Genomic DNA, 26,997 nt, shown 5'->3' with positions numbered 1-26,997 from the left:
CAAATTATTACCTTTTGTTTCCTCGGTCTTTGCTTTAGAATGTATCAGGATTTTAGTAATGGCTAATTGTTTGGGAAAATGGGTACCATTCAGTAATTCTGACATTTGTTAACTATTTCAAATAGGCTAGCCAGGATTTTAGCAATGGCTAATTGTTTGGGGAAATGGGTACCATTAAGTAATTCTGACATTTGTTAACTATTTCAAATAGGCTGGCCAGAGGAACTCAATTTTTTTTTTGTTTCCATAGCATGCCATAGTTGAGCACCACTCCAAATACATAGTGACTATAAGAAAGCAGGTTATGCAAGTCATGAGGAGTAAGCAGCAGTCCTTCATAGCCTCTGCATCAGCTCCTGCCTCCAGGTTCCTGTCCTGTTTCAGTTCCTGTCCTGACTTCCTTTGATGATGAACAGTGATGTGGAAGCATAATACAAATAAACCTTTTCCTTCCCAAACTGCCTTTTTGGTCACGGTGTTTCATCACAACAATAAAAACCCTAAGACAAGTTAATACCAGGAGTTGGAAATTGCTACAACAGACATAACTATGTTGTTTGGGGGATGGTTATGAAAGGACTTTGTAACTCTGTTCAAGAAAAGCCATTCGGTGTTCAATACTTGGTGAGCTGTTCTGTAGAAGGTTGGAAGATATGAATGTTGAAGGCAATTCAGGGTGGCCTGGTTCATAAAGTGTCAATGGAAAGTTTAAAGACTCTATTGTGGCCATTGTTATTTTGAATTAAGATCCCATGGTTCTGGTTAGCTGAGGCTGAAGAAACAGCTTCGATTAACTAGATATCAGAACTGCTAAAGTGAAACGTTTGCTCTGCTAAGATACTTGATGCTCCTCAGCTGGAGCTGAGAACTTGGGAGTGATTAATAAGAGACAAGCATTAATGAGGATAAATCTTCTAGAAAATGTTTTCTGAGAGCTTACAGAATCTGTGTTCCAGTAGTGGCAAAACTGCCAGTGCCTCCCACTGGCAGCCATATTTGGTAGTATAAGAGTCACCCAGGAGGTACTGGTTTTGAAGGAGTGAAGGGGTCCTGAAAAGCAGCTGAGGTTTGGCACTGGGAGAGGCCAGGTAAGGCCATTGGTGAAGGTGCAGCCTCGTTGACAGTTAAAGGCCCAGGAATGAAGGGGTCATGCAGAGAAGTTGGGGCTTGGCACCATGAAGAGAGCCAATGAGAGGCTTTTGGTGAAAGGCTATCTCCATTGCAGCAGAAGACCCCAGAATTTTGGAGATACCAGAACCATGGGATTACCATCAAGAACAACACCAGCAGTGGAGTCGAGCTAATGGAGTCTCGAAGATGACCTGTGCATTGCAGAGGGCTGGGCTGGAGAGGTGACCCTAGTCCTTTAGAGAAGCCCAAAAATTGTGAATGAATTCCAGATATTGGACATTGAGTTATTTACATTTGTTTTGGAGTTTGATTTTGCTTTGATTTGATTGTGACTGTGCCCTGGTTCTTTCCTTTTGAAGTAAAAAAAGTATTTAATTTATAGGATCATGCGGTTTCCCTTCCCCCACCCTGAAACCTGCTTGCTCAAGGGTAGAGTTTCCTGCTCATTCGTTCTGTCATGCTCACTGCTGGACCCTGTCGCTTTGCTGCTTGGAGGCACACACGTGTTTGTCCTGCTACTGGACCCCGAGTTACTTGGCGGGAAATCGGGTTCCCTCCCCCTTCCTTTATAACTGAATGTTGGAATTAGTAAAGGGGGGCCTTGAACATGAAATCGTCTTGGCCTCGTTCTTTCTCCCGCCCCGTCTAGCTTCCTCTCTTTTCAGCTTGAACTGCCATCCTCAGTTAAACCGTTCGACTGCTGGACAGGCCGCAACAGGATCACACAGTTGAGAAGCTTTGAGTTTCAAAGGACTTTGGATTTTAATGAGATTGGCTATTTTAAAGAGACTTAAAGTGTTTGAGTTGTAAAGACTGTGGGTTTTTTAGTTATTGATATTTTTAGTGTGAGATCTTGGGAATGAATGGAAAAGGAAAGGTTATGGCTTAACAGTGTTGTGTTTGTGTATCAAGTTGTCAAGAGGGTCAGTTTTGTTAGTGATTTTATGTTAACATGACACAAACTGAAGTCCTCTGAGGTAGAGGGACCCTCAATTAAGAAAATTCCTTCATAGCAGGTTGTAAGCAGAGCTGTAAAGCATTTTCTTAGTTATTGGTGTGGGAGAGCCCAGACCTTTGTATGTGGTTCCATCCCTGAGCTGACTGTCCTGGGTTCTCTAATAAAAGTAGGCTGAGCAAACCATGAGGAGCAAGCCAGTAAACAGTTCCCCTCCATGGCCCCTGCATCAGCATCTTACCTCCAGGTTCCTGTTTTCTTTGTGTTCCTGTCCTGTTTGTGTTCCTGTCCTGACTTCCTTTAGGGATGACCAGTAATATGGAAGCATAAGACAAATGAACACTTTCCTCCCCAACTTGCTTTTTGGTCAGGGTGTTTCATCAAAACAATAGAAACTCTAACTATACCTGCTAACAGTAATTGATAAATTCATTTAATTATCATTTGAATTGAGTATATGGTCTTTTCCTGCTGGATTTAAACTCTGTAACATTTTTTAAGGTCCCAAGCAAAACTCAGGGCTAGAGATCTGGGCTAGGCACCAAAACTTGGTATCTCGGGGACCCCAAGACCAGGATAGGCCCTGGAACTGAAAACGTAAGGGTTCTTTGGAAAGTCAGTTGTGTCAGATTGTGTTTTGCTGGAGCAAACACATGAAGGAATGAACATTTTGTTGAAGTGGACACAGGTGAAATGATAAGGCTGACTCGTGAAGGAAAGTTTCACTGAAGCAGACACAGGTGAAAGGATGTCCTGTTAAAGCAAGCACATGAAAGGACATGTGATGAAGGACTTTTTGCTAACAACACACATGTATTAGTCTGCCTTATATTGCATAGTTGAGCTCCTTTTATTGGGACTTCATAGAAAGAAATGCACAAAAAAAAACTTCTGGTGGTGTGCTGCAGCTTCTTACTGCTTCCAAGTATTCTGGCCAATTGGCAGAGTGATGTCAGCTGGGACAAGACACGTGGTGAGGCAAGATCCATGGAGGGCACTTGATATTTGGAGGGTATAAAGAGGACTCAACGGACTGTGAGAGGAGCTTGGCTTGCTTGCATAGCTAAAAGCTTCTTGGTCTTGCATCTTAGTTGATCTTCCCTTTGTTGAGAGAGACAAAGTAGAGAATTTCTCCTGATGTCCTTGCTGGTCCAAATCCCTCCTGCCATCTCATGCCAATTCAGCTGAGGCCTGACTCTCTCGGCTAAGTCATGCCACTGCTGCTGATTTGTGTTTGCTATCCTGACTCTACCGAACTGAATTGCTGGTATATTTGTGAAGTGTTTGCGAGATGAATGAGCTGCCACCACTGACCTGTGAACAACAAAGATCGAATTTGCTCCAAAGAATCATTTCTAAACAGGCCCACTTCCCTCCTATCCTTTCTTTTCCACTATCTCTGGTTGGTGGTGGGCTAGAAGGAAGGTTAAAGCATTTAATAACTATCATTAAAAGTAGGCTTTGGCTGGGCGTGGTGGCACACGCCTTTAATCCCAGCACTCAGGAGGCAGAGGCAGGCAGATTTCTGATTCGAGGCCAGCCAGGTCTACAAAGGGAGTTCTAGGACAGCCAGGGCTATACAGAGAAACCCTGTCTCGAAAAACAAAAACAAAAACAAACAAAAAAGTAGACTTTGAAAAATTCAAGTTACAGATGCCAGTGGACTTGAAGTGCAGGGAGCCTGTGATCATAGCTGCAACCAATTAATGGTCACTAGTCAGAGATAGGCCCCCAGGTGAGAGCAGTTTCAAGGCTGACTTGGTAATTCATAGGTGGGAGCCCAAACTGTGACCACCAGAAAATTTCAAATTGAAAAAAAAAATGCACATTTGAGATTTTGAGATTGGTAAATTATTCTGTTCTGTTTCAGAGTTCAGACATTTGGAGATATATAGAAAAGATCAGATGCAATCAGAGACCGAGTCTCTGAGACAAAAAAAGAGGAGTCCTTCTGATCTCCTGTGACTGTGTGAGGTGTATTTGATAAATGAGATTTATAAATTCCTAAGATCTATTCAGGCTGGCAGAAACTGACCTGAGGATATATTTCTAGCCTCTTTAACTTTGCTAACTTGTTCAGCTTTAGCTATTTGGATAAACTGAGATATACAACAAAACCCAAACAACTAATATTATTTAATGATACACTATAAAAAGATAAAATTTAAGATCCCTAGTCTTTCTGTAAACTGTATTTATGATTTTTAAGGTTCTCAATCCCTCTATGAATTTATTATTTAAAGTTTTATTTTACTGCTAGAAATTTTCAAGTAAATCTTGAATTTAAGAGTTAAAAGTAAAACTTAACAGGAGATAACACTGTAAAATCCTAATTTCATAAAAGCTGATAACTTGCAGACTGTTGAAGACAATTAAGACATGCAAATTAATGGTCAGTCACCTTATAAATGATCTAATTCTTTAATGTGCTCAGAACTGCATTTATAAGCATGCCCAGTACAAATGTAATTCATTTACAGGGACAGGCTTTATCTTAGCCTCCTGTTTTCAAGGATAAGACTCAAAAAGTATCTAAAAGTAAAATTTAAAATAAAGTATACTTAATATCCCCAAAACTCTTCAGAGATTTGCTGAATATGGTACTTAAAATGTCTAGTAAAAAAAAATCTTCCCATGATAGACAAAACACCATATCCTGGCAGACATAAGTTCTCCCCCAAAGAAATTGATTCCATCTCAATTGTGGGAATGCTAACCACTGAGAAAACAGCCCCGTGTTTTGCCTCTGCAACCATCCAGCCCAAACTGTGGAGAAGCAGGACACTGGAGAGTTGACTGTCCCTCTTGGCCTCACCAAGGTAGGCAGGCTGGTGTCCTCATCCACAGGAAAGGATCTCAGATTTCTGGTTCTGGCAACCAAAGACTGATGCAGCCCTGTGTGGCAGTCAAGGAGTTAATGCTGTCCTGTCCTGTCCTGTGCTAGTGCTGAGGGCTGATGCCTCTCAGGGTGTTAGCATTTTGTGTAAGCTCTGCCCCACAGTTATCTGGCAACAGCAGGTGTGCCTGACTCACTATAAAGAGGGCTGTTTGGCCCCTCCTCTCTCTTGCTCTTGCCTTCCTGCTCTCACTCTGTCTTCTCATCCCTTCCCTCCTTTATCCCCATTTCCTTCCCTCCCTCTCTCTCCACATACTCATGACCAGCCTCTCTCTACTCCTCTATTCCCCCCCTCTCTCTCCTACACTCTTAATTCCCCTCCCCATTGTTGGGATTACAAAAAAGATGAAAAGCTAGGCAGTGTGGCAGCACTTTAATCCCAGTTCTTGAGAGGCAGAGACAGGCAGATTTCTGAGTTCGAGGCCAGCCTGGTCTACAGAATGAGTTCCAGGACAGCCAGGGATACACAGAGAAACCCTGTCTCAAAAAACCAAACAACAACAAAAAAACCCCCAAAAACAATAACAACAACAAAAAACAAAATCAAAAATCAAAACAAAACCGAGGGCTGGAGAGATGGCTCAGTAGTTAAGAGCACTGACTGCTCTTCCAGAGGTTCTGAGTTCAATTCCCAGCAACCACATGGTGGCTCACGACCATCTGTAATGGGATCTGATGCCCTCTTCTGCTGTGTCTGAAGAAAGTGACAATGTAATCATATAAAATAAAATAAAATATGATAAAGATGTCTAAGAATTTGTTCTATGGGGGTGTAGTCAGGTATGGAGGAAGGGGATGTCTCAGCAGGCCCATGCCAAGGCATCCCCCTCCCCCCGAGGAACCAGCCACACAACGGTATAGCATAGACTAGAGTTTATTTACGGCATAGGGAAAGGAGTTAAGAGGGTAGTAGAAGCCAGGTATGGTGGCGCATGCCTTTAATCCCAGCACTTGGGAGGCAGAGGCAGGCAGATTTCTGAGTTTGAGGCCAGCCTGGTCTACAGAGCGAGTTCCAGGACAGCCAGAGCTACACAGAGAAACCTTGTCTCCATAAACCAAAAAAAAAAAAAAAAAAGAAAAAAAAAAGAGGGCAGTAGAGCCAGAGACAGGCAGAGAGAAGGAAAGAGTAGAGAAGAAGAGGCCGGCCATGAGCATGTGATGTGGAGAGAGGGGAAAGGGAAAGGGAAAGGGAAGAGCCCAAGAGGACAAGAGAGAAGCAAGCTGGAAGCAGGAGTAAGAGAGGGAGGAGGGGCCAAGCAGCCCCTTTTATAGTGGGCCAGGCCTACCTGGCAACAGCCAGGTAACTGTAGGGAGGAGCATACCTGGCTATTGCCAGGTAACTGTGGGGTGGAGCTTAGATAGAATGCTAACATTCCCCTGTTTTGGTTTAATTGAAAAAGAAAAAATTTGAAAGAGGTGATGGTGAAGCAGGAATAGGGTCGTTGTAATATGTGGCTGCTTCATGCTGGCATTGGGGGTAACATGTCTCTAGGGAACCTAGAAGAATGGGTATGGGGGATGTTGGTCCAGTCTTAGGAGAGTTGGCTGTTTCCTTGCTGTCCAGGGACTGTGGAGCCATCTGAGGATAGGTCAGAAGGAACAGGTCCAGTAGAAGCGTCTGTGACAGGAGACGGGAACATCTGGAGGTTGCTTTTCTGGAGCTGTCCTGGGCATAGTAAGCACCTGGACTTGAAAAGATATTGAAAATATATTATTACAGGTAGAGAATAAGATTAAGCATTTGGGAGAAACATTTTTCTTAAGATGTACATTTGAAACACAGAGGAATCCCACCCTCTGGAATAGCTTGGGCAGATGTAATTATCTGGATGGAGCCTATTTGGTCCATGAGAGGTGGATCTGAGTGGGTGTCTTGTAGCTTATAAGTTTATAAAAGAAATAACTACATGAGTTGACAACATGAATAGTCTTTAAGATGAGCCTTTTGTGGAGCAGAAGGAACAAGTTGAAAAAGTTGGATCATATAGTGAAATGTTTCATTAGAGTTAGGCAAAGTTATAGGAACTCAGATGATGTTAGGACAGTGGCATAGCAAGAAGAGGAAATAAGCATTTGATTAATGGAAACAGAGTTTAGGTAAGGAGATAACAGATTACATCTGTGAAAGCTTTTTTCTAGCTGTCAATGTAGTCAGAAGTCTGGGGAATAAACAGTACTTTAGCAGTTAAAAAATGACAGAGTCCACTAGCCAAAAGTTCCCATAGACTCTATGGCAACTTGGGCGGTCAGTCTGGCTTTCAAGCACAGAAGACGAAGGGCTTTTTCTGTGGAATGGATATGCATGACATGAAAAATGACTTACCTTGGTTTAGCTAAGTCATTTGACTCAGAGTATCCAGTGTTACCCACTGAGTATTTCAGCGATTATCATATCACAGTCCAGGCAGCATCCTGTAGCTGTGTCCACATCTTCTTAGACCATCTACCACCCTGGGCCAACTGTTAAAGACTTTGGGAATTCTGTCTGTCATACACTTAATAATTAGCAAACTTCTGACAGGATTGAGCATAACGTAGATTGGTTATAACTGAATATAATTTAATGACAGTAGTAAAAATCATATTAAGACAGGATAGGAATGAAAACCTTAGGTAACTTTGACAGGCTGTATAGGTAGAGAAAAGTATATTTTTGTATTAGCAAAGAAATGTTCGGCTAGGACTAGAATAAGAAAGCTGGCAGCAATAGCATAAGATCATGGTGACAGAAAATGAATCTGTCCAGGCAGGTTCAGGCCTGTGACACAAACTAAGCATGCAGGCCATGAGAACAGGCCAGGAGTGTGGGAACATGGATAGGTAAACGCTTGGGCCTTTTTGACTGCATAGCCCACATGGCAGAGGCTGGGTGGCAGCAGCTTCCATGGTAGAGGTCTGTGAATCTCACAGCAGCCAGTAGGTGGTGGTGGTTCTGTGTGGCAGGGCGTGGTGGCTGTAGCTGCACAGTGGCCTGCAGGTCGCTGTCCCACGACTAGGGGGCCCCCGCAGCAGCAGCACCACATTAAAGACTTGGTGGCTGTAGCTGCACAGCACAGCTAGTGGATCTGTAGGGGAAGAGGCGCAGCAAGTCAGGGCCGAGGGTCTGCACGGTTGAGGGGCGGGACTTCCTGCTCACGGCCAGAAGTCACAGGGAGGGACATCCTACTTGCTGCTGGAAGTCCTGGGCAGCCCTCCTAGCTGTCAGAGTCCTAAGTGGGCAGGGGAAAGGAAGCACCTGAAATAGCGTGTTCCATATCCTAACAATTAAGTTGTGGCACATTGCACCGCTAGTCTTTACTTTACTTTCTGAGTAGAGTGGGAGAGGGAAAGAGGAAGGGAGGAAGGGGCTCGCATGTGCAGGAAAGCAGCTTCTTTGGTGGGGCTGGGGGGGGGGGCAACAGACGGGACGCCTGGCAGGACGCAAGGGGCAGGGACATACCCACTTTTCCCACCATGAACTGAGAGCAGGGCTAAAGAGCAGAGGGGGAAGGGCAGCAAGTAGGGTCCCGAACTGGTTGAACTGGTCTGCAGCAGGCTGCAAATGAGGGAGGCAGGGGCCAGCAGAGCTTGAGTGGGCTGAGGGAGTTGAGAGCACTGACAGTCAGGGGGAGATGGATACAGAGCCAAGAGTGAGAAGTGGGGAAGGGCAGCAGAGTCCCTGGCAGGGGGCAGAGCTAGACCCACTTGAACCGGCAGAACCAGCTGCAGCAGCAGGAGCTAGAACCAGCAACTGAGGGAGGGGAAAGGGGGGAGGGGAAAAGTCTGTGCTATCGGTCATTAGCGAGAAAGTAACAGTTTAGCAGAGATGTAGAGATACTGTTTTAGACCAAGACACCCCATTAAATCGAGACAGAGACAGTGAAGTGACCCCTGGGTGAGAGAATCGGATTAACTGCCCCTGCCAGTGTCCTGAGGGCATTAATAACCCAAGAGAGATTCTAGCATAGGCCAGAACACCAGGTCATCATGTAGGCGCCTGGGGGCTAACGCTCAGAGCTGGTGCTCTTGAACCAGAGACCAGTTCACCTGGGCCCAGGAATTTCTCTGGCCTGGGGAGGGGAGTTAAGAGGGTAATAGAGACAGAGAAAGACAGAGGAAAGGAGAGAGTAGAGAAGTAGAGGCCGGCCATGACCACGTGGCGAGAGGGGAGAAGGGAAGAGCCCAAGAGGGCAAGAGAGAAGCAAGAGGGAAACAGGAGTAAGAGAGAGAGAGGAAGGGGCAAGCAGCCCCTTTTATAGTGGGCCGGGCCTACCTGGTTGTTGCCAGATAACTGTGTGGAGGAGCATACCTGGCTATTGCCAGGTAACTGCAGGGTAGAACTTAGAATGCTAACACTCGTGCTCTATTTTATACTATACCATCACATGGCTGGTCCCTCAGAGGGAAAGGGATGCCTTGGCATGGGTCTGCAGAGGCACTCCCTTCCCCCCATACCTGACTACACCTCCACTAAAACATATTCCTTCTCTTGCTTTATCTTTTTATAAAACACAACACTGAGAACTCTGCTTCCAAGAAGAAACAACGTGAATACCTCAGGCAACCATTTAAGTAATGTGTAAGCCTCTGTCATTTTAATCAATACAAAGGTCATTTGCACTCCCTACTCAAATGGATCCTGGTCAGGTTTATGATGGTACTGTAGCTTTATCAGTTTAGCAACAGCAAGCAACCAACTTCTCACCCAATGGCTGTACCTGCTTGTTCTGTCCATTTCTACATGAAGGCAGGCCTTGCTTTTTTTCTAGAGATACTAGGTCTCTTGCTGGCAAAGTCAAAACCCAGTTTCCCCCGCTGACAGGCTTCATACTAAAAAGAAGGGATAAACTCATCAAAACAGGTTTCAATGTAAAATTTTGCTACTCCTTTATTTAAATTAACTTACTTACCCATGACTGCTCTCAATTATCAGCTAACCATGTCTCATGGTAAATAATTGGATTAAAAAGATATAAGGGCTGGAGAGATGGCTCAGCGATTAAGAGCACTAACTGCTCTTCCGAAGGTCCTGAGTTCAAATCCCAGTAAACACATGGTGGCTAACAACCATCAGAAATGAGATCTGATTCCCTCTTCTGGTGTGTCTGAAGACAGCTATTCAAGCATAATAAATATATCTTTAAAAAAGATTGAAAACTTATGTAAGTTATAAAAGTCTAAAAATAATTTGAAATATATACATTTAAGTTATAAAGATCGAAAAAAGGATTTGAAGTCTCTGTCCTATCTATATGTATTTCCAGCCCTCCAGATAGAGATACGAATGTTCACATTTTAAACCAAGAATCATCTTGGGGGAGGGGGCAAGCTTTTCCTCTAACTCAAACTTCAGTACAAATGAAAACAATGGTAATGATATTATTTTTTAAACTTTTATCTCTTTTACTAAACTTCAGGGAGTCGTGACTTGGATCTACCTATTACAGGTCAAACAGAAACCAGATAAGTACTCCTGTCAATCAAGAGCTTAAGCTTTCTTTCCTCTTGTGGGTGGATTCTCTCCTAATGTAAAAACTTCTCCTAGGTTTCTGAACTTTACCTTATGTCTCCAGTCTATATCTGCCCCAACAGATTTCATATCAACTAAAGACCACAAACTGGACCAAACACACCAACCTCCAGTGGGCCTTCAGAACCAATAAGCCCCAGAATTGCTGAAAACCAATGTAAACCAGATGCTTCTGACCGAATTTCTTATCAGCTGTCAACCAGTATTCCAGACAGTTCAAAGCAGCCTATACTTTACTAGCTTTAGGTGGTCCAACAGAGCCCAGGCAGCAAAGCAGTTGCATCCTGCCCTTTTGTCCTTTGACCAGCATTTCAACATTCCTGGGCCCTGACAACAAGGTCCTAATCTCAGCCAGGAAACATCTACAAAAGAGAGTATGTCTCCCCTTATTTCCAACAAAAGACTAAAATATTAGATCCAAAGGAAACTAGTGCTGCTCTACCAGAGTCCCTTCCCTTCTCTCTGGAAAAAGGAATAAATGGCTACCTGTGGTGCCTATTGCCATACCAGGACCCATGTTCATCTCATAAATATCTCTTAAAAATCAGAGAGTTACAAAACTTACAAAAAGGATTTTCAAGATGGAGGTTAGGTTGAAGAGGTCCCTGAAGGTGTCATACAAGGAAGTGAACTGCGTAAAAAGATAAGAATAAAAACCCGGTACAGATTTACTTCATCAACCTGGATCAGACTTCAGGGAGTCTAATCCCAGGCAATTCATTGCCACCATATTTAAAACACATTATGATTTGGAAAATGGCTTCCATGTAGCAATTAATCAGTTTCATGGAGTTTTATAGTAACAGAACAAAGAAAGGTATAAATCAAGACATTTTAAAAATACATTGGGCTGGAGAGATGGCTCAGCAGGTTAAGAGCACTGACTGCTCTTCCAGAGGTCTTGAGTTCAAATCCCAGCAGCCACATGGTGGCTCACAACCATCTGTAATGGAATCTGGTACCCTCTTCTGGCACACTGGTATACATGCAATTCTCATATACATAATATAAATAAATCTTTTAAAAAAAACAACCAGCCAGGTGTGGTGGCGCACGCCTTTAATCCCAGCACTCGGGAGGCAGAGGCAGGCGGATTTCTGAGTTCGAGGCCAGCCTGGTCTACAAAGTGAGTTCCAGGACAGCCAGGGCTATACAGAGAAACCCTGTCTCGAAAAACCAAAAAAAAAAAAAAAACCAACCAAACAAACAAACAAACAACCAAAAACCAAAACAAAACTCCCAAAAAACTCAGTAAAAATAATTGATGGGGGTAGTGGTATGAGGCAAGCATTTGGGGTCCTGATTTCGAGGAGGAGGAAGAGGGTGTGGTGCATACTGAGGGGAAATGACAGCCGAACACAAGCCAGAAGTCATAGGAACGATCATAGGATCATAGTTGTCATGTAAAAATATTTTTACCGAAAAAGCAGCTTGAATGTCTGCCGAAATAGTCAAGTTTACCCAAAGAGAGGCACCACTAGAACACTAATGAGAGATCATGATGCAGCTGCCCTTCTGGATTTTTTAAAAATAATGTGTGACCCTTCACTTTTGATCCTCTGACCTGCATTACCTTGGGTTGTTGAGAGGATAATTGAAACACACTGAAAACTCCGAAGAAAGGTGCTTTTGAAACTGAACCTTATCCTATGGTTGTGCCAAGAGGCAGTGGTAATGAACTCCTCCGTGGGGAAGGGCCTGGATCATGGCTGTGGAGGCAGGCTGCTGAGTTTCGGATTCCACCTTGACCTCTTGCAAGTGTTCTGACTGCAGCAATTACCTAGCCATGCTATTCCTGAGTTTACTTCCTCTTTAAATGGGGTGACATTGATAGCACCTACTCACAGGATTATGGTGAGTGCTAGCAGTGAATGGCATGTGATGTCTGTAGAGCAGCTCAAAGTGCAGTGCTGCCAGATCTGCCTTACACCTCAAGCAAAGTGGGCTCCAGCCCTTACTCCCTCCGTCTTTCAACAGACTAAGAGAAGATCTGCAGAGCACATGGTCTTAAAATGTTAGTAGCAGAAAGTAAATGTGGAGAGAGCAATGGAAACAACAAGTCAGATGCTGCTGTGCGATCCCAGAAATGTCCTCAGTTTATGTACATGTGACTTATGTAGAACCCTTCAACTTCTCCTGATATCTCAAGTTGCTAATTTAGTTCAATAGCATCTGGTTATGTTATTGTTGGGAGGCCTTTGACCTGCCAAAGGCCACAGATCCTCTTCATCCTCAGGGCTGTGATGCACTGAGCATAGATTGGTGCTCTGAGCCTTTGACTCCCGTCAAGCCTTGAACTGCAGTCCTGCTTACATTGTGCTAATTTGAGGACTGAGAAGCAGCCAAGTGCCTTTTACTCCATGCGAAGCTCCTCTTTGCTGCCTGCTAATCAGTGTTAACCACCAGCTCCTAAGAGAGGAAGGCATAGACTGCTGAGGTTTCCCTTCTGCAATTGTGTGCTTTGGGGTAGGTTCAGGGACACAGTGGAACTCATTGGCAGTTTGTTATGATCTTACATCAGTTAGGAAGTGTCCTTGACTTAAGCCTTTAGTATCCCTTTGAAATACTGTATTTTTTTCTAACTTGGGAAACTGTCCTGTGGTGACCAGTTGGAAGTGGTGAGAATGTAGTTGGCTTTCTTAGTGCTGTACATTTCAGACAAATTTTAACAGGCAGCCTCTCAAAGTATTGTCTGTTCTATCAATATGTACTTAGACACATTAATCTGAATTAGAGGTCTGATTGTACCTAATGGCTCCTCTGAGATGCCATGACAGAAAACAGCAAATACTGTAGGATTATGCTGAACATGCAAAGTAATTTTTAAAAATCTTGTAAAATTAGAATTAATTGAACTTGGACCTTGATATCTTTGAACTTATTGATATTTTTAATATCATTCTTTGTTTTGTGGTCTCTCCTGAGCATTGGGAGAGACTTTAGATGAAATGCCCAGCAGTGGGGAGGGGAAATTGTAGAGTCCACCTCCAGCAGAAAGACAGAGCATCAAGTGAGGGATGGGCTTGCCATCCCACAGTCAAAAACTCTGACCCAGAATTGTCCCTGTGTAAAAGAACTGCAGAGACAAAAGTGGAGAAGAGCCCGAGGGAAAGGAGGTCCAGTGACAGGCCCAAACAGGACCCATCTCAAGGGGAGGTTCCAGGGCCTGACACTGTTACTGATGCTATGGTGTGCTTACAGACTGGAGCCTAGCATGGCTGCCCTCTGAGAGACCCAACAAGCAGCTGACCGAGTCAGATGCAGATACTTACACCCAATCATTAGACTGAATTCTGGGATCCCTGTGGTTGAATTAGGGAAAGGCTGGAAGAAGCTGAGGAGAAGGGCAACCCCATAGGAAGACCAGCAGTCTTAATTTACCTGGGAACTCTCAGACACTGAGCCACCAACCACGCAGGATACACTAGCTGAAATGAGGCCCCCAACACATATACAGCAGAGGGCTGCCAGGTCTGGCCTCAGAGAAGATGCACATATTCCTGGAGAGATTTGAGGCCCCAGGGAGTGGGGAGGTCTGGTGAGGTGGGGGTGGGGTGGAGGCATCCTCTTGGGGATGTGGGCAAGAGGAATGGGATGAGGAATTGTTTGATGGTGGACAGGGAGGAGGATAACAACTGGACTGTAAAAAAATAAATAATAAAATTTACAATAAAATAATTGCAAAAACAAAAAAGTTTTGTGGTCTCTCACTAACTGATAAGTGGATATTAGCCCAGAAACTTAGAATACCCAAGATACAATTTGCAAAACACAAGAAAATCAAGAAGGAAGACCAAAGTGTGGATTCTTCATTCCTCCTTAGAATAGGGAACAATATACCCATGGAAGGAGTTACAGAGAGAAAGTTTGGAGCTGAGATGGAAAGATGGACCATACAGAGACTGCCCCACCTGGAGATCCATCCCATAATCAGCTTCCAAACGCTGACACCATTGCATACACTAGCAAGACTTTGCTGAAAGGACCCAGATAGAGCTGTCTCTTGTGAGACTATGCTGGGGCCTAGCAAACACAGAAGTGGATGATCACAGTCAGCTATTGGATGGATCACAGGGCTCCCAATGGAGGAGCTAGAGAAAGTACCCAAGGAGCTAAAGGGATCTGCAATCCTATAGGTGGAACAACATGATGAACTAACCAATACCCCAGAGCTCTTGACTCTAGCTGCATTTGTATCAGAAGATGGCCTAGTTGGCCATCATTGGGAAGAAAAACTCAAAAAAAAAAAGAAAAATTTTAGTGTCATTTTTGTGTTCTTGTGTATTTATTTTTAGGACTTTAGGCATTTTTTGTTGTTGTTTTTGTTCTTTTTGAGAAAGGGTTTCTCTGTGTAGCCCTGACTGTCCTGGAACTCACTCTGTAGACCAGGCTGGCCTGGAAATCAGAAATCTGCCTGCCTCTATGTCCCAAGTGCTGGGATTAAAGGCATGTGCCACCACAGCCAGACTTAGGGGTTTTTTAAAAGGGGGTTTATATGGTTTTTAGAAGAGTGTTTTAGTGGTTTTTTTTTTTTTTTTTTTGGATGTTCAGGGGTTTAGTGTATATTTGGTGTTTTTTCTGTTTTTTTAAAGGATTTTAGAGTATGTTAGGGTTTGGGGCTTTTTTTTAGGCTTTAGGGTTTCTTTTAGGCTTTTACTGGTTTTTTTTTAAGGTCTTTTTTTAGTGTTGTTTTTTTTTTTTAATTTTAGGGTTTTATATTTGGGGTTTAAGAGTTTTAGGGTTGTCAAGCAGTGGTGGTCCATGCCTTTAATCCCAGTACTTAGGAGGCAGAGGCAGGAAGATTTCTGAGTTCCAGGAGAGCCTGGTCTACAGAGTGAGTTCCAGGACAGTCAGGGATATACACAGAGAAACCCAGTCTCGAAAAACTCAAAAAAAAAGTTTTAGCGCCATTTTTGGGTTCTTGTGAATTTATTTTTAGAATTTCCGGCGTTTTTTTTCTTTTGTTTTGTTTTAAGAAAGGGTTTCTTTTTGTAGCCCTGGCTGTCCTGGAACTTACTCTGTAGACCAGGCTGGCATCGAACTCAGAAATCCGCCTGTCTCTGCCTCCCAAGTGCTGGTATTAAAGGCGTGTGCCACCACCGCCAGACTTAGGGGTTTTTTAAAAAGGGTTTTGTATGGTTTTTAGAAGAGTGTTTTAGTGTTTTTCTTTTTCTTTTTTTGGTTTTCAGGGTTTTAGTGTATATTTAGTGTTTATTCTGGGTTTTTAAAGGATTTTAGAGTATGTTAGGGTTTGGGGTTTTTTTTAGGCTTTATGTTTTTTTTAGGGTTTTACTTGTTTTGGGGAGGCGTTTTTTTCAGTGTTCTTGAATTTGTTTTTTTTTTAGGGTTTTATTTTTGGGGTTTAAAAGTTTCAGGGTTGTCAGGCAGTGGTGGCACATGCCTTTAATCCCAGTACTTGGGAGGCAGAGGCAGGAGAATTTCAGAGTTTGAGGCCAGCCTGGTCTACAGAATGAGTTCCAGGAAACAAGGGATATATACAGAGAAAAGCAATCTCAAAAAAAAAAAAAAAAAAAAGAAAAAAATTAAGTTTTAGGGTCATTTTGGGTTCTTGTGTATTTATTTTTAGAATTTTAGGCTGTTTCTCTCTCTTGCTCTCTCCCCCTCCCCCCCCCTTCTCTGTTTTTTTTTTGTTGTTGTTTTGTTTTGTTTTGTTTTGTTTTGTTTTGTTTTGTTTTGTTTTGTTTTGTTTTTGGTGACAAGGTTTCTCTGTGTAGCCCTGGCTGTCCTGGAACTCACTCTGTAGACCAGGCTGACCTCGAACTCAGAAATCCTCCTGCCTCTGCCTCCCAAGTACTGGTATTAAAGGCATTTGCAACCACCGGCAGACTTAGGGGTTTTTTAAAGAGGGTTTTCTATGGTTTATAGAAGAGTGTTTTTAGTGTTTTTTTTTTCAGGGGTTTAGTGTATATTTAGTGTTTATTCTGGGTTTTTAAAGGATTTTGGAGTATGTTAGGGTTTGGGGCATTTTTTTTTTTTTTTTAGGCTTTAGGGTTTCTTTTAGGCTTTTACTGTTTTTTTTTTTTAGGGTCTATTTTAGTGTTCTGGAGTTTGTTTGTTTTTTTAAATTTTAGGGTATTATTTTTGGGGTTTAAGAGTTTCAGGGTTGTCAGGCAATGGTGGCACATGCCTTGAATCCCAGCACTTGGGAGGCAGAGGCAGGAGAATTTCTGAGTTAGAGGCCAGCCTGGTCTACAGAGTGAGTTCCAGGACAGTCAGGGATATACACAGAGAAACCCAGTCTCAAAAAACTCAAAAAAAAAAAAGTTTTAGGGTCATTTTTGGGTTCTTGTGCATTTATATTTAAAATTTTAGGCGTTTTTTTTTTGTTTGTTTGTTTGTTTGTTTGTTTTTGAGAAAGGGTTTCTCTGTGTAGCCCTGACTGCCTGGAACTCACTCTGTAGACCAGGCTGGCCTCGAACTCAGAAATCAGCCTGCCTCTGCCTCCCAAGTGCTGGTATTAAAGGCATGTGCCACCACCGCCAGACTTAGGGGTTTTTTAAAAAAGGTTTTGTATGGTTTTGAGAAGGGTGTTTTTAGTGTTTTTTTTTTGTTTGTTTGTTTTTGTTTTTGTTTTAAAGGATTTTAGAGTATGTTAGAGTTTGGGTTTTTTTTTTTTTTTTTTTTTAGGCTTTACTGGTTTTTTAGGGTTTTACTGGGTTTTTTTTGGGGGGGGTGTCTTTTTCAGTGTTCTTGAATTTTTTTTATTTTAGTGTTTTATTTTTGAGGTTTAAGAGTTTTAGGTTGTCATGCAGTGGTAGCCCATGCCTTTAATCCCAGGCCTTGGGAGGCAGAGGCAGGAGAATTTCTGAGTTGGAGGCCAGACTGGTCTACAGAGTGAGTTCCAGGACAGTCCATTCTTGAAAAAAATAAAAAAATAAAAATAAATAAATAAAAAAAGCTTTAGGGTCATCTTTGGGTTCTTGTGTATTTATTTTTAGAATTTTAGGCTTTTTTTTTTAAAAAGGGTTTCTCTTTCTAGCCCTGGCTTTCCTGGAACTCACTCTGCAGACCAGGCTGTCCTGGAACTCAGAAATCAGCCTGCCTCTGCGTCACAAGTGGTGGTAATAAAGGCATGCGCCACCACCGCCAGACTAAGGGGTCTTTTAAAGAGGGTTTTGTATGGTTTTTAGAAGAGTGTTTTTACTGTTTTTTGTTTGTTTGTTTGTTTGTTTTGGTTTTCAGAGTTTTAGTATATATTTATTCTTTATTCTGGGTTTTTAAATATATTTTTATTACGTATTTCCTCATTTACATTTCCAATGCTATCCCAAGAGTGCCCCATACCCCCCCACTTCCCTACCCACCCATTCCCATTTTTTTGGCCCTGGCATTCCCCTGTACTGGGACATATAAAGTTTGCAAGTCCAATGGGCCTCTCTTTCCAGTGATGGCCGACTAGGCCATCTTTTGATACATATGCAGCTAGAGTCAAGAGCTCCAGGGTACTGGTTATTTCATATTGTTGTTCCAACTATAGGGTTGCAGATCCCTTTAGCTCCTTGGGTACTTTCTCTAGCTCCTCCATTGGGGGCCCTGTGATCCATCCAATAGCTGACTGTGAGCATCCACTTCTGTGTTTTTTAGAGTATGTTAGAGTTTGGGTTTTGTTTCTTTTTTCTTAGGCTATGTGGTTTTTTTAGGGTTTTACTTGCTTTTTTGGGGGGGGTTCAATGTTCTTGAATTTGTTTTTTTTTTCATTTTAGGGTTTTATTTTTGGGGTTTAAGAGTTTCAGTGTTGTCAGACAGTGGTGGCACATGCCTTTAATCCCAGCACTTAGGAGGCAGATGCAGGATAATTTTTCAGTTTGAGGACAGCCTGGTCTACAGAGTGAGTTCCAGGAAACCAGGGATATATACAGAGAATCCCAGTCTGAAAAAAATTTTAAAAATTAGGTTTTAGGGTCATTTTTGGGTTCTTGTGTGTTTATTTTTATAATTTTAGGCTGTTTCTCTCTCTCTCTCTCTCTGTTTTTTTTTTTTTTTTTTTTTTTTTTTTTTTGAGACAAGGTTTCTCTGTGTAGCCCTGGCTGTCTGAACTCACTCCTTAGGCCAGGTTGGCCTTGAACTCAGAAATCTTCCTGCCTCTGCCTTCCAAGTGCCTATCTTAAATGCATGTGCCACCAATGCCCAGCTTAGGGGTTTGTTAAAAAGGGTTATGTATGGTTTTTAGAAGACTGTTTTAGTGTTTGTTTGTTTATTTGTTTTGTTTTGGTTTTTTTTGGTTTTCAGGGTTTTAGTGTAGAAATAGTGTTTTTTCTGGGTTGTTAAAGGATTTAAAGTATGTTAGGGTTTGGGGCTTTTTTTAGGAATTAGGGGTTTTTTTTAGGCTTTTACTGTTAAGGTCTTTTTTACTGTTCTTCAGTTTTGTTTTTTTTTTAATTTTAGGGTTTTATTTTTGGGGTTTAAGAGATTCAGGCTTGTCAGGCAGTGGTGGCACATGCCTTGAATCCCAGCACTTGGGAGGCAGAGGCAGGAGAATTTCTGAGTTCGAGGACAGCCTGGTCTACAGAGTAGGTTCCAGGACAGTCAGGGATATATACAGAGAAACCCCGTCTCGAAATACTGAAAAAATAAAAAGTTTTAGGGTCATTTTTGGGTTCTTCTGTATTTTTAATATTGTAGGCGTTTTTTGTTTTTTGTTTGTTTGTTTTTTTTTTTTTTTGATTTTCTGTTTGTTCTTTTTACTAAGGATTTCTCTCTAACCATGGCTGTTCTGGAACTCACTCTGTAGACCAGGGTGTCCTGGAACTCAGAAATCAGCCTGCCTCTGTGTCCCAAGTACTGGTGTTAAAGGCATGTGCCACCACCGCCAGACTTAGCTGTTTTTTAAAAAGGGTTTTGTATGGTTTGTAGAAGAGTGGTTTTAGTGTTTTCTTGGTTCTCAGGGTTTTACTGTATCTTTAGTGTTTATTCTGGGGTTTTAAAGGATTTTAGAGTATGTTAGGGTTTGGGTTTTTTTTTCTAGGCTTTATGATTATTTTTAGTTTTTAACTGCATTATTTTTTCGGGTCTTTTTCAGATTTCATGAGTTTTTTTCTTTTAATTTTAGGGTTTTATTTTTGGGGTTTAAGAATTTCAGGGTTGTCAGGCAGTGGTGGCACATGCCTTGTACCCCAGCACTTGGGAGGCAGAGGCTGGAGAATTTCTGAGTTAGAGGCCAGCCTGGTCTACAGAGTGAGTTCCAGGACAGTCAGTGATATACAAAAAAACCCAGTCGCAAAAAAAAAAATAAAAAAAAAGTTTTAGGGTAACTTTGGGGTTTTTGTGTATTTATTTTTAGAATTTTACGTGATTTTTTTTGTTTGATGGTTTCTTTGGTTGTTTTAGAGAAAGGGTTTCTCTGTGGAGCCCTGGCTGTTCTGGACCTTACTCTGTAGACAGGCTGGCCTCAAACTCAGAAATCAGCCTGCCTCTGCCTCCCAAGTACTGGTGTTAAAGACACGTGTCACCACCGCCAGACTTAGCTGTTTTTTAAAAAGGGTTTTGTATGGTTTTTAAAAGAGTGTTTTTAATGTTTTGTTTGTTTGTTTGTGTTTCAGGGGTTTAGTGTATATTTAGTCTTTATTCTGGGTGGTTTTTAATATATTTTTTATTATGTATTTTCTTCATTTGCATTTCCAATGCTATCCCAAAAGTCCCCCATAAGTTCCCCCCACTCCTCTACCCACGCACTCCCACTTTTGGCCCTGGCTTTCCCCTGTACTGGGGCATATAAAGTTTCCAAGTCCAATGGGCCTCTCTTTCCAGTGATGGCCAACTAGGTCATCTTTTGATACATATGCAGCTAGAGTCAAGAGCTCCGGGGTACTGGTTAGTTCATATTGTTGTTCCACCTATAGGGTTGCAGATCCCTTTAGCTCCGTGGGTAATTTCTCTAGCTCCTCCATTGGGGGCCCTGTGATACATCGAAGAGCTGACTGTGAGCATCTACTTCAGTGTTTTTTAGAGTATGTTAGGGTTTGGGTTTTGTTTTGTTTTTTGTTTTTGTTTTTTTGTTTGTTTGTTTTTTTGTTGTTTTTTTTTTTTAGGCTTTATGGTTTTTTTAGGGTTTTACTTGTTTTTTGGGGGAGAGGGCATTTCAGTGTTCTTATAATTTTTTTTTAATTTTAGAGTTTTATATTTGTGGTTTAAGAGTTTCAGGGTTGTCAGGCTGTGGTGGCACATGCCTTTAATCCAAGCACTTGGGAGGCAGATGCAGGATAATTTCTCAGTGGAGGTCAGCCTGGACTACAGAGTGAGTTCCAGGAAACCAGAGTATCCCAGTGTGAAAAAAAGTTTTAGGGTCATTTTTGGTTCTTCTGTATTTTTTTGATTGTTTGTTTTTTCTTTTTAGAAATGATTTCTCTGTAGCCATTCCTGTTCTGGAACTCACTCTCTAGATCAGACTGTCCTGGAAATCAAAAATCAGCCTTCCTCTGTGTCCCAAGTGCTGGTATTAAAGGCATGTACCACCACCTACAGACTTAGGGGGGTTTTAAAAAAGGGTTTTGTATGGTTTTTAGAAGAGTGTTTTAATGTTTTCTTGCTTTTCAGGGTTTTAGTGTATATTTAGTGTTTATTATGAGTTTTTAAAGGATTTTAGAGTATTTAGTGCTGTGGGTTTTTTTCTAGGCTTTATGTTTTTTTTTTTAGTTTTTTACTGTTTTATTTTTTTCGGGTCTTTTTCAGAGTTCATGAGTTTTTTTCTTTTAATTTTAGGGTTTTATTTTTGGGGTTTAAGAGTTTCAGGGTTGTCAGGCAGTGGTGGCACATGCCTTGAATGCCAGCACTTGGAAGGCAGAGGCAGGAGAATTTTTGAGTTAGAGGCCAGCCTGGTCTACAGAGTGAGTTCCAGGACAGTCAGTGATATACAAAAAAATCAAAAAAAGGGGCTGGTGAGATGGCTCAGTGGGTAAGAGCACCCGACTGCTCTTCTGAAGGTCCGAGGTTCAAATCCCAGCAACCACATGGTGGCTCACAACCATCCGTGATGAGATCTGGCGCCCTCTTCTGGAGTGTCTGAAGACAGCCGCAGTGTACTTGCATATAATAAAAATAAATAAATCTTAAAAAAAAATCAAAAAAGAAAGTTTTAGGGTCACTTTGGGGTTCTTGTGAATTTATTTTTAGAATTTTAAGAGATTTTTTTGGTTTTTTTGTTTGTTTGTTTGTTTTAGAGAAAGGGTTTCTCTGTGTAGCCCTGGCTGTCCTGGAACTTACTCTATAGAAAGGCTGGCCTCGAACTCAGAAATCAGCCTGCCTCTGCCTCCCAAGTACTGGTGTTAAAGACATGTGCCACCACCGCCAGACTTAGGGGTTTTTTAAAAAGGGTTTTGTATGGTTTTTAGAGGAGTGTTTTTACTTTTTTTTGTTTGTTTGTTTGTTTTTCAGGGGTTTAGTGTATATTTAGTCTTTATTCTGGGTGGTTTTTAATATATTTTTTATTACATATTTTCCTCATTTACATTTCGAATGCTATCCAGAAAGTTCCCCATGCGTTCTCCCTACTCCTCTATCCATCCACTCCCACTTTTTGGCCCTGGTGTTCCCCTGTACTGGGGCATATAAAGTTTGCAAGTCCAATGGGCCTCTGTTGCCAGTGATGGCCGACTAGGCCACCTTTTGATAAATATGCAGCTAGTGTCAACAGCTCCCGGTTACTGGTTAGTTCATAATGTTGTTCCACCTGTAGGGTTGCAGATCTCTTCAGCTCCTTGGGTACTTTCTCTAGCTCCTCCATTGGGAGCCCTGTGATATATCCACTAGCTGACAGTGAGCATCCACTTCTGTGTTTTTGAGAGTATGTTAGGGTTTGCGTTTTGTTTCTTTTGGGGGGGGCTTTATGGTTTTTTTAGGGTTTTACTTGTTTTTTTGGGGGGGTCTTTTTCAGTGTTCTTGAATTTGTTTGTTTTTTTATTTTTGGGGTTTAAGAGTCTCAGTATTGTCAGACAGTGGTGGCATATGCCTATAATCCCAGCACTTGGGAGGCAGATGCAGGATAATTTCTCAGTGTGAGGCCAGCCTGGTCTACAGAGTGAGTTCCAGGAAACCAGGGATATATACAGAGAATCCCAGTCTCAAAAAAATTTAAAAAATTGAGTTTTCCTGTCATTTTTGCTTTCTTGTGTATTTATTTTTAGAATTTTAGGCTGTTTCTCTCTCTCTCTCTGTCTCTCTGTCTCTTTGAGACAAGATTTCTCTGTGTAGCCCTGGCTATGCTGGAACTCATGCTGTACGCCAGTCTGGCCTTGAACTCAGAAATCCTCCTGCCTCTGCCTTCCACTTGCCTATATTAAATGCATGTGACACCAATGCCCATCTTAGGGCTTTGTTAAAAAGGATTATGTATGGTTTTTAGAAGTGTGTTTTAGTGTTTGTTTGGTTGGGGTTTTTTTTTTTTTTTTTTTTTTGGTTTTCGGAGTTTTAGTGTAAAAATAGTGTTTTTCTGGGTTGTTGAAGGATTTTAGTGTATGTTAGGGTTTGGGGCTTTTTTTAGGCTTTAGTGGTTTTTTTTAGGCTTTTACTGTTTTTTTCTTTCTAGGGTCTTTTTTAACTGTTCTTAAGTTTTTTTTTTTTAATTTCAGGGTTTTATTTTTGAGGTTTAAGAGTTTCAGGGTTGTCAGGCAGTGGTGGTCCATGCATTGAATCCCAGCAGTCTGGAGCAGAGGCAGAAGAATTTCTGAGTTCGAGGCCAGCCTGGTCTACAGAGTGACTTCCAGGACAGTCAGGGATATACACAGAGAAACCCCGTCTCGAAATACTCAAAAAAAAAAAAAAAAAAAAAAAAAAAGAAGTTTTAGGGTCATTTTTGGGTTCTTGTGTATTTTTAGTATTGTAGGCGTTTTTTTGTTTTGTTTGGTTTGGTTTGGTTTTTTTTTTTTTTTTTTTGATTGTTTGTTTGTTCTTTTTAGAAAGGATTTCTCTCTAGCCATGGCTGTTCTAGAACTCACTCTGTAGAACAGGCTGTCCTGGAACTCAGAAATCAGCCTGCCTCTGCTTCCCAGATGCTGGTATTAAAGGCATGTACCACCACCGCCAGACTTAGGGGTTTTTTAAAAGGGTTTTGTATGGTTTTTAGAGGAGTGGTTTTACTGTTTTTTTGTTTGTTTGTTTTTTAGGGGTTTAGTGTATATTTAGTCTTAATTCTGGGTGTTTTTTAATATATTTTTTATTACGTATTTTCCTCATTTACATTTCCAATGCTATCCCAAAAGTCCCCCATACGTTCCTCCCACTCCTCTATCCATCCAACCCACTTTTTGGCCCTGGCGTTCCCCTGTACTGGGGCATATAAAGTTTCCAAGTCCAATGGGCCTCTTTTTCTAGTGATGGCCGACTAGGTCATCTTTTGATACATATGCAGCTAGAGTCAAGAGCTCTGAGGTACTGGTTAGTTCATAATGTTGTTCCACCTATAGGGTTGCAGATCCCTTTAGCTCCTTGGGTACTTTCTCTAGCTCCTCCATTGGGAGCCCTGTGATCCATCCACTAGCTGACTGTGAGCATCCACTTCTGTGGTTTTTAGAGTATGTTAGAGTTTGGGTTTTTTTGTTTGTTTGTGGTTTTTTTTTTAGGCTTTATGGTCTTTTTAGGGTTTTACTTGTTTTTTTGGGGGGGGGTCTTTTTCAGTGTTGTTGAATTTGTTTTTATTTTTAATTTTAGGGTTTTATTTTTGGGGGTTAAGAGTTTCAGGGTTGTCAGGCAGTGGTGGCACATGCCTTTAATCCCAGCACTTGGGAGGCAGATGCAGGATAATTTCTCAGTGTGAGGCCATCCTGGTCTTCAGAGCCAGTTCCAGGAAACCAGGGATATATACAGAGAATTCCAGTCTCAAAAAAATTAAAAAATTAAGTTTTAGTGTCATTTTTGCATTCTTGTGTATTTATTTTTAGAATTTTAGACTGTTTCTCTCTCTGTCTCTCTCTCTGTCTGGTTTTTTTTTTTGTTTTGTTTTGTTTTTTTTTTTAGGCTTTATGGTTTTATGATTTTCTTAGGATTTTACTTGTTTTTTGGGGGGCGGGTCTTTTTCACTGTTCTTGAATGTGTTTTTTTTTTAATTTTAGGGTTTTATTTTTCGGATTTAAGGGTTTCAGAATTGTCAGGCAGTGGTGGCACATGTCTTTAATCCCAGCACTTGGGAGGCAGATGCAGGATAATTTCTCAGTGTGAGCCAGCCTGGTCTACAGAGTGAGTTCCAGGAAACCAGGGATATATACAGAGAATCCCAGTCTCAAGAATATTTAAAAATTTGAGTTTTCGTGTCATTTTTGCTTTCTTGTGTATTTATTTTTAGAATTTTAGGCTGTTTCTCTCTCTGTGTGTGTCTCTCTGTCTCTCTCTCTATTTTTTTTTTTTTCTTTTTTGAGACAAGGTTTCTCTGTGTAGCCCTAGCTGTCCTGGAACTCATGCTGTATGCCAGTCTGGCCTTGAACTCAGAAATCCTCCTGCCTCTGCCTTCCAAATGCCGATATTAAATGCATGTGCCACCAATGCCCAGCTTAGGGGTTTGTTAAAAAGGGTTATGTATGGTTTTTAGAAGTGTGTTTTAGTGTTTGTTTGTTTGTTTGTTTTTGGATTTTGGAGTTTCAGCGTACAAATAGTGTTTTTTTCTGGGTTGGTAAAGGATTTTAGAGTATGTTAGGGTTTGGGGCCTTTTTAGGCTTTAGTAGGTTTTTTTTTTTGGCTATTGCTGTTTTTTTTTTTAAGGGTCTTTATTGCTGTTCTTAAGTTTGTTTTTTTTTTTTTAATTTAAGGGTTTTATTTTTGGGGTTTAAGAGTTTCAGGGTTGTCAGGCAGTGGTGGCACATGCCTTGAATCCCAGAACTTGGGAGGCAGAGGCAGGAGAATTTCTGAGTTCGAGGCCAGCCTGGTCTACAGAGTGAGTTCCAGGACAGTCAGGGATATACACAGAGAAACCCCGTCTCGAAAAACTCAAAAAAAAAAGTTTTAGGGTCATTTTTGGGTTCTTGTGTATTTTTAGTATTGTGGGCGTTTTGTTTTGTTTTTTTTTTGTTTTTTTTTTTTATTGTTTGTTTGTTCTTTTTACAAAGGATTTCTCTGTAGCCATGGCTGTTCTAGAACTCACTCTGAAGACCAGGCTGTCCTGGAACTCAGAAATCCACCTGCCTCTGTGTCCCAAATGCTGGTATTAAAGGCATGTACCACCACCAACAGACTTAGGGGTTTTTTAAAAAGGGTTTTGTATGGTTTTTAGAAGAGTGTTTTAATGTTTTCTTGGTTTTCAGAGTTTTAGTGTATATTTAGTGTTTACACTGGGTTTTAAAAGGATTTTAGAGTATGTTAGGGTTTGGGTTTTTTTTTTTTTCTAGGCTTTATGTTTTTTTTTTTAGTTTTTTACTGTTTTATTTTTTTCGGGTCTTTTTCAGAGTTCATGAGTTTTTTTCTTTTAATTTTAGGGTTTTATTTTTGGGGTTTAAGAGTTTCAGGGTTGTCAGGCAGTGGTGGCACATGCCTTGAATGCCAGCACTTGGGAGGCAGAGGCAGGAGAATTTCTGAGTTAGAGGCCAGCCTGGTCTACAGAGTGAGTTCCAGGATAGTCAGTGATATACAAAGAAACCCAGTCTCAAAAAAAAAAAATGTTTTAGGGTCACTTTGAGGTTCTTGTGTATTTATTTTTAGAATTTTACGTGATTTTTTTTCTTTTGTTTGTTTGTTTTAGAGAAAGGGTTTCTTTGTGTAGCCCTGGCTGTCCTGGACCTTACTCTGTAGACAGGCTGGCCTCGAACTCAGAAATCAGCCTGTCTCTGCCTCCCAAGTACTGGTGTTAAAGACATGTGCCAGCACCGCCAGACTTAGGGGTTTTTTAAAAGGGTTTTGTATGGTTTTTAGAGGAGTGTTTTTACTGTTTTTTTGTTTGTTTGTTTTTTAGGGGTTTAGTGTATATTTAGTCTTAATTCTGGGTGTTTTTTAATATATTTTTTATTACGTATTTTCCTCATTTACATTTCCAATGCTATCCCAAAAGTCCCCCATACGTTCCTCCCACTCCTCTATCCATCCAACCCACTTTTTGGCCCTGGCGTTCCCCTGTACTGGGGCATATAAAGTTTCCAAGTCCAATGGGCCTCTTTTTCTAGTGATGGCCGACTAGGTCATCTTTTGATACATATGCAGCTAGAGTCAAGAGCTCTGAGGTACTGGTTAGTTTATAATGTTGTTCCAACTATAGGGTTGCAGTTCCCTTTAGCTCCTTGGGTACTTTCTCTAGCTCCTCCATTGGGGTCCCTGTGATCCATCCACTAGCTGACTGTGAGCATCCACTTCTGTGTTTTTTAGAGTATGTTAGAGTTTGGGTTTTTTTGTTTGTTTGTGGTTTTTTTTTTAGGCTTTATGGTCTTTTTAGGGTTTTACTTGTTTTTTTTGGGGGGGGTCTTTTTCAGTGTTGTTGAATTTGTTTTTATTTTTAATTTTAGGGTTTTATTTTTGGGGGTTAAGAGTTTCAGGGTTGTCAGGCAGTGGTGGCACATGCCTTTAATCCCAGCACTT

This window comes from Mus caroli, unplaced genomic scaffold, assembly GCF_978045245.1.
Source record: "Mus caroli unplaced genomic scaffold, Mus_caroli_1 scaffold_5, whole genome shotgun sequence".
Taxonomy (NCBI): Eukaryota; Metazoa; Chordata; class Mammalia; order Rodentia; family Muridae; genus Mus; species Mus caroli.
This window is presented reverse-complemented; position numbering follows the sequence as displayed.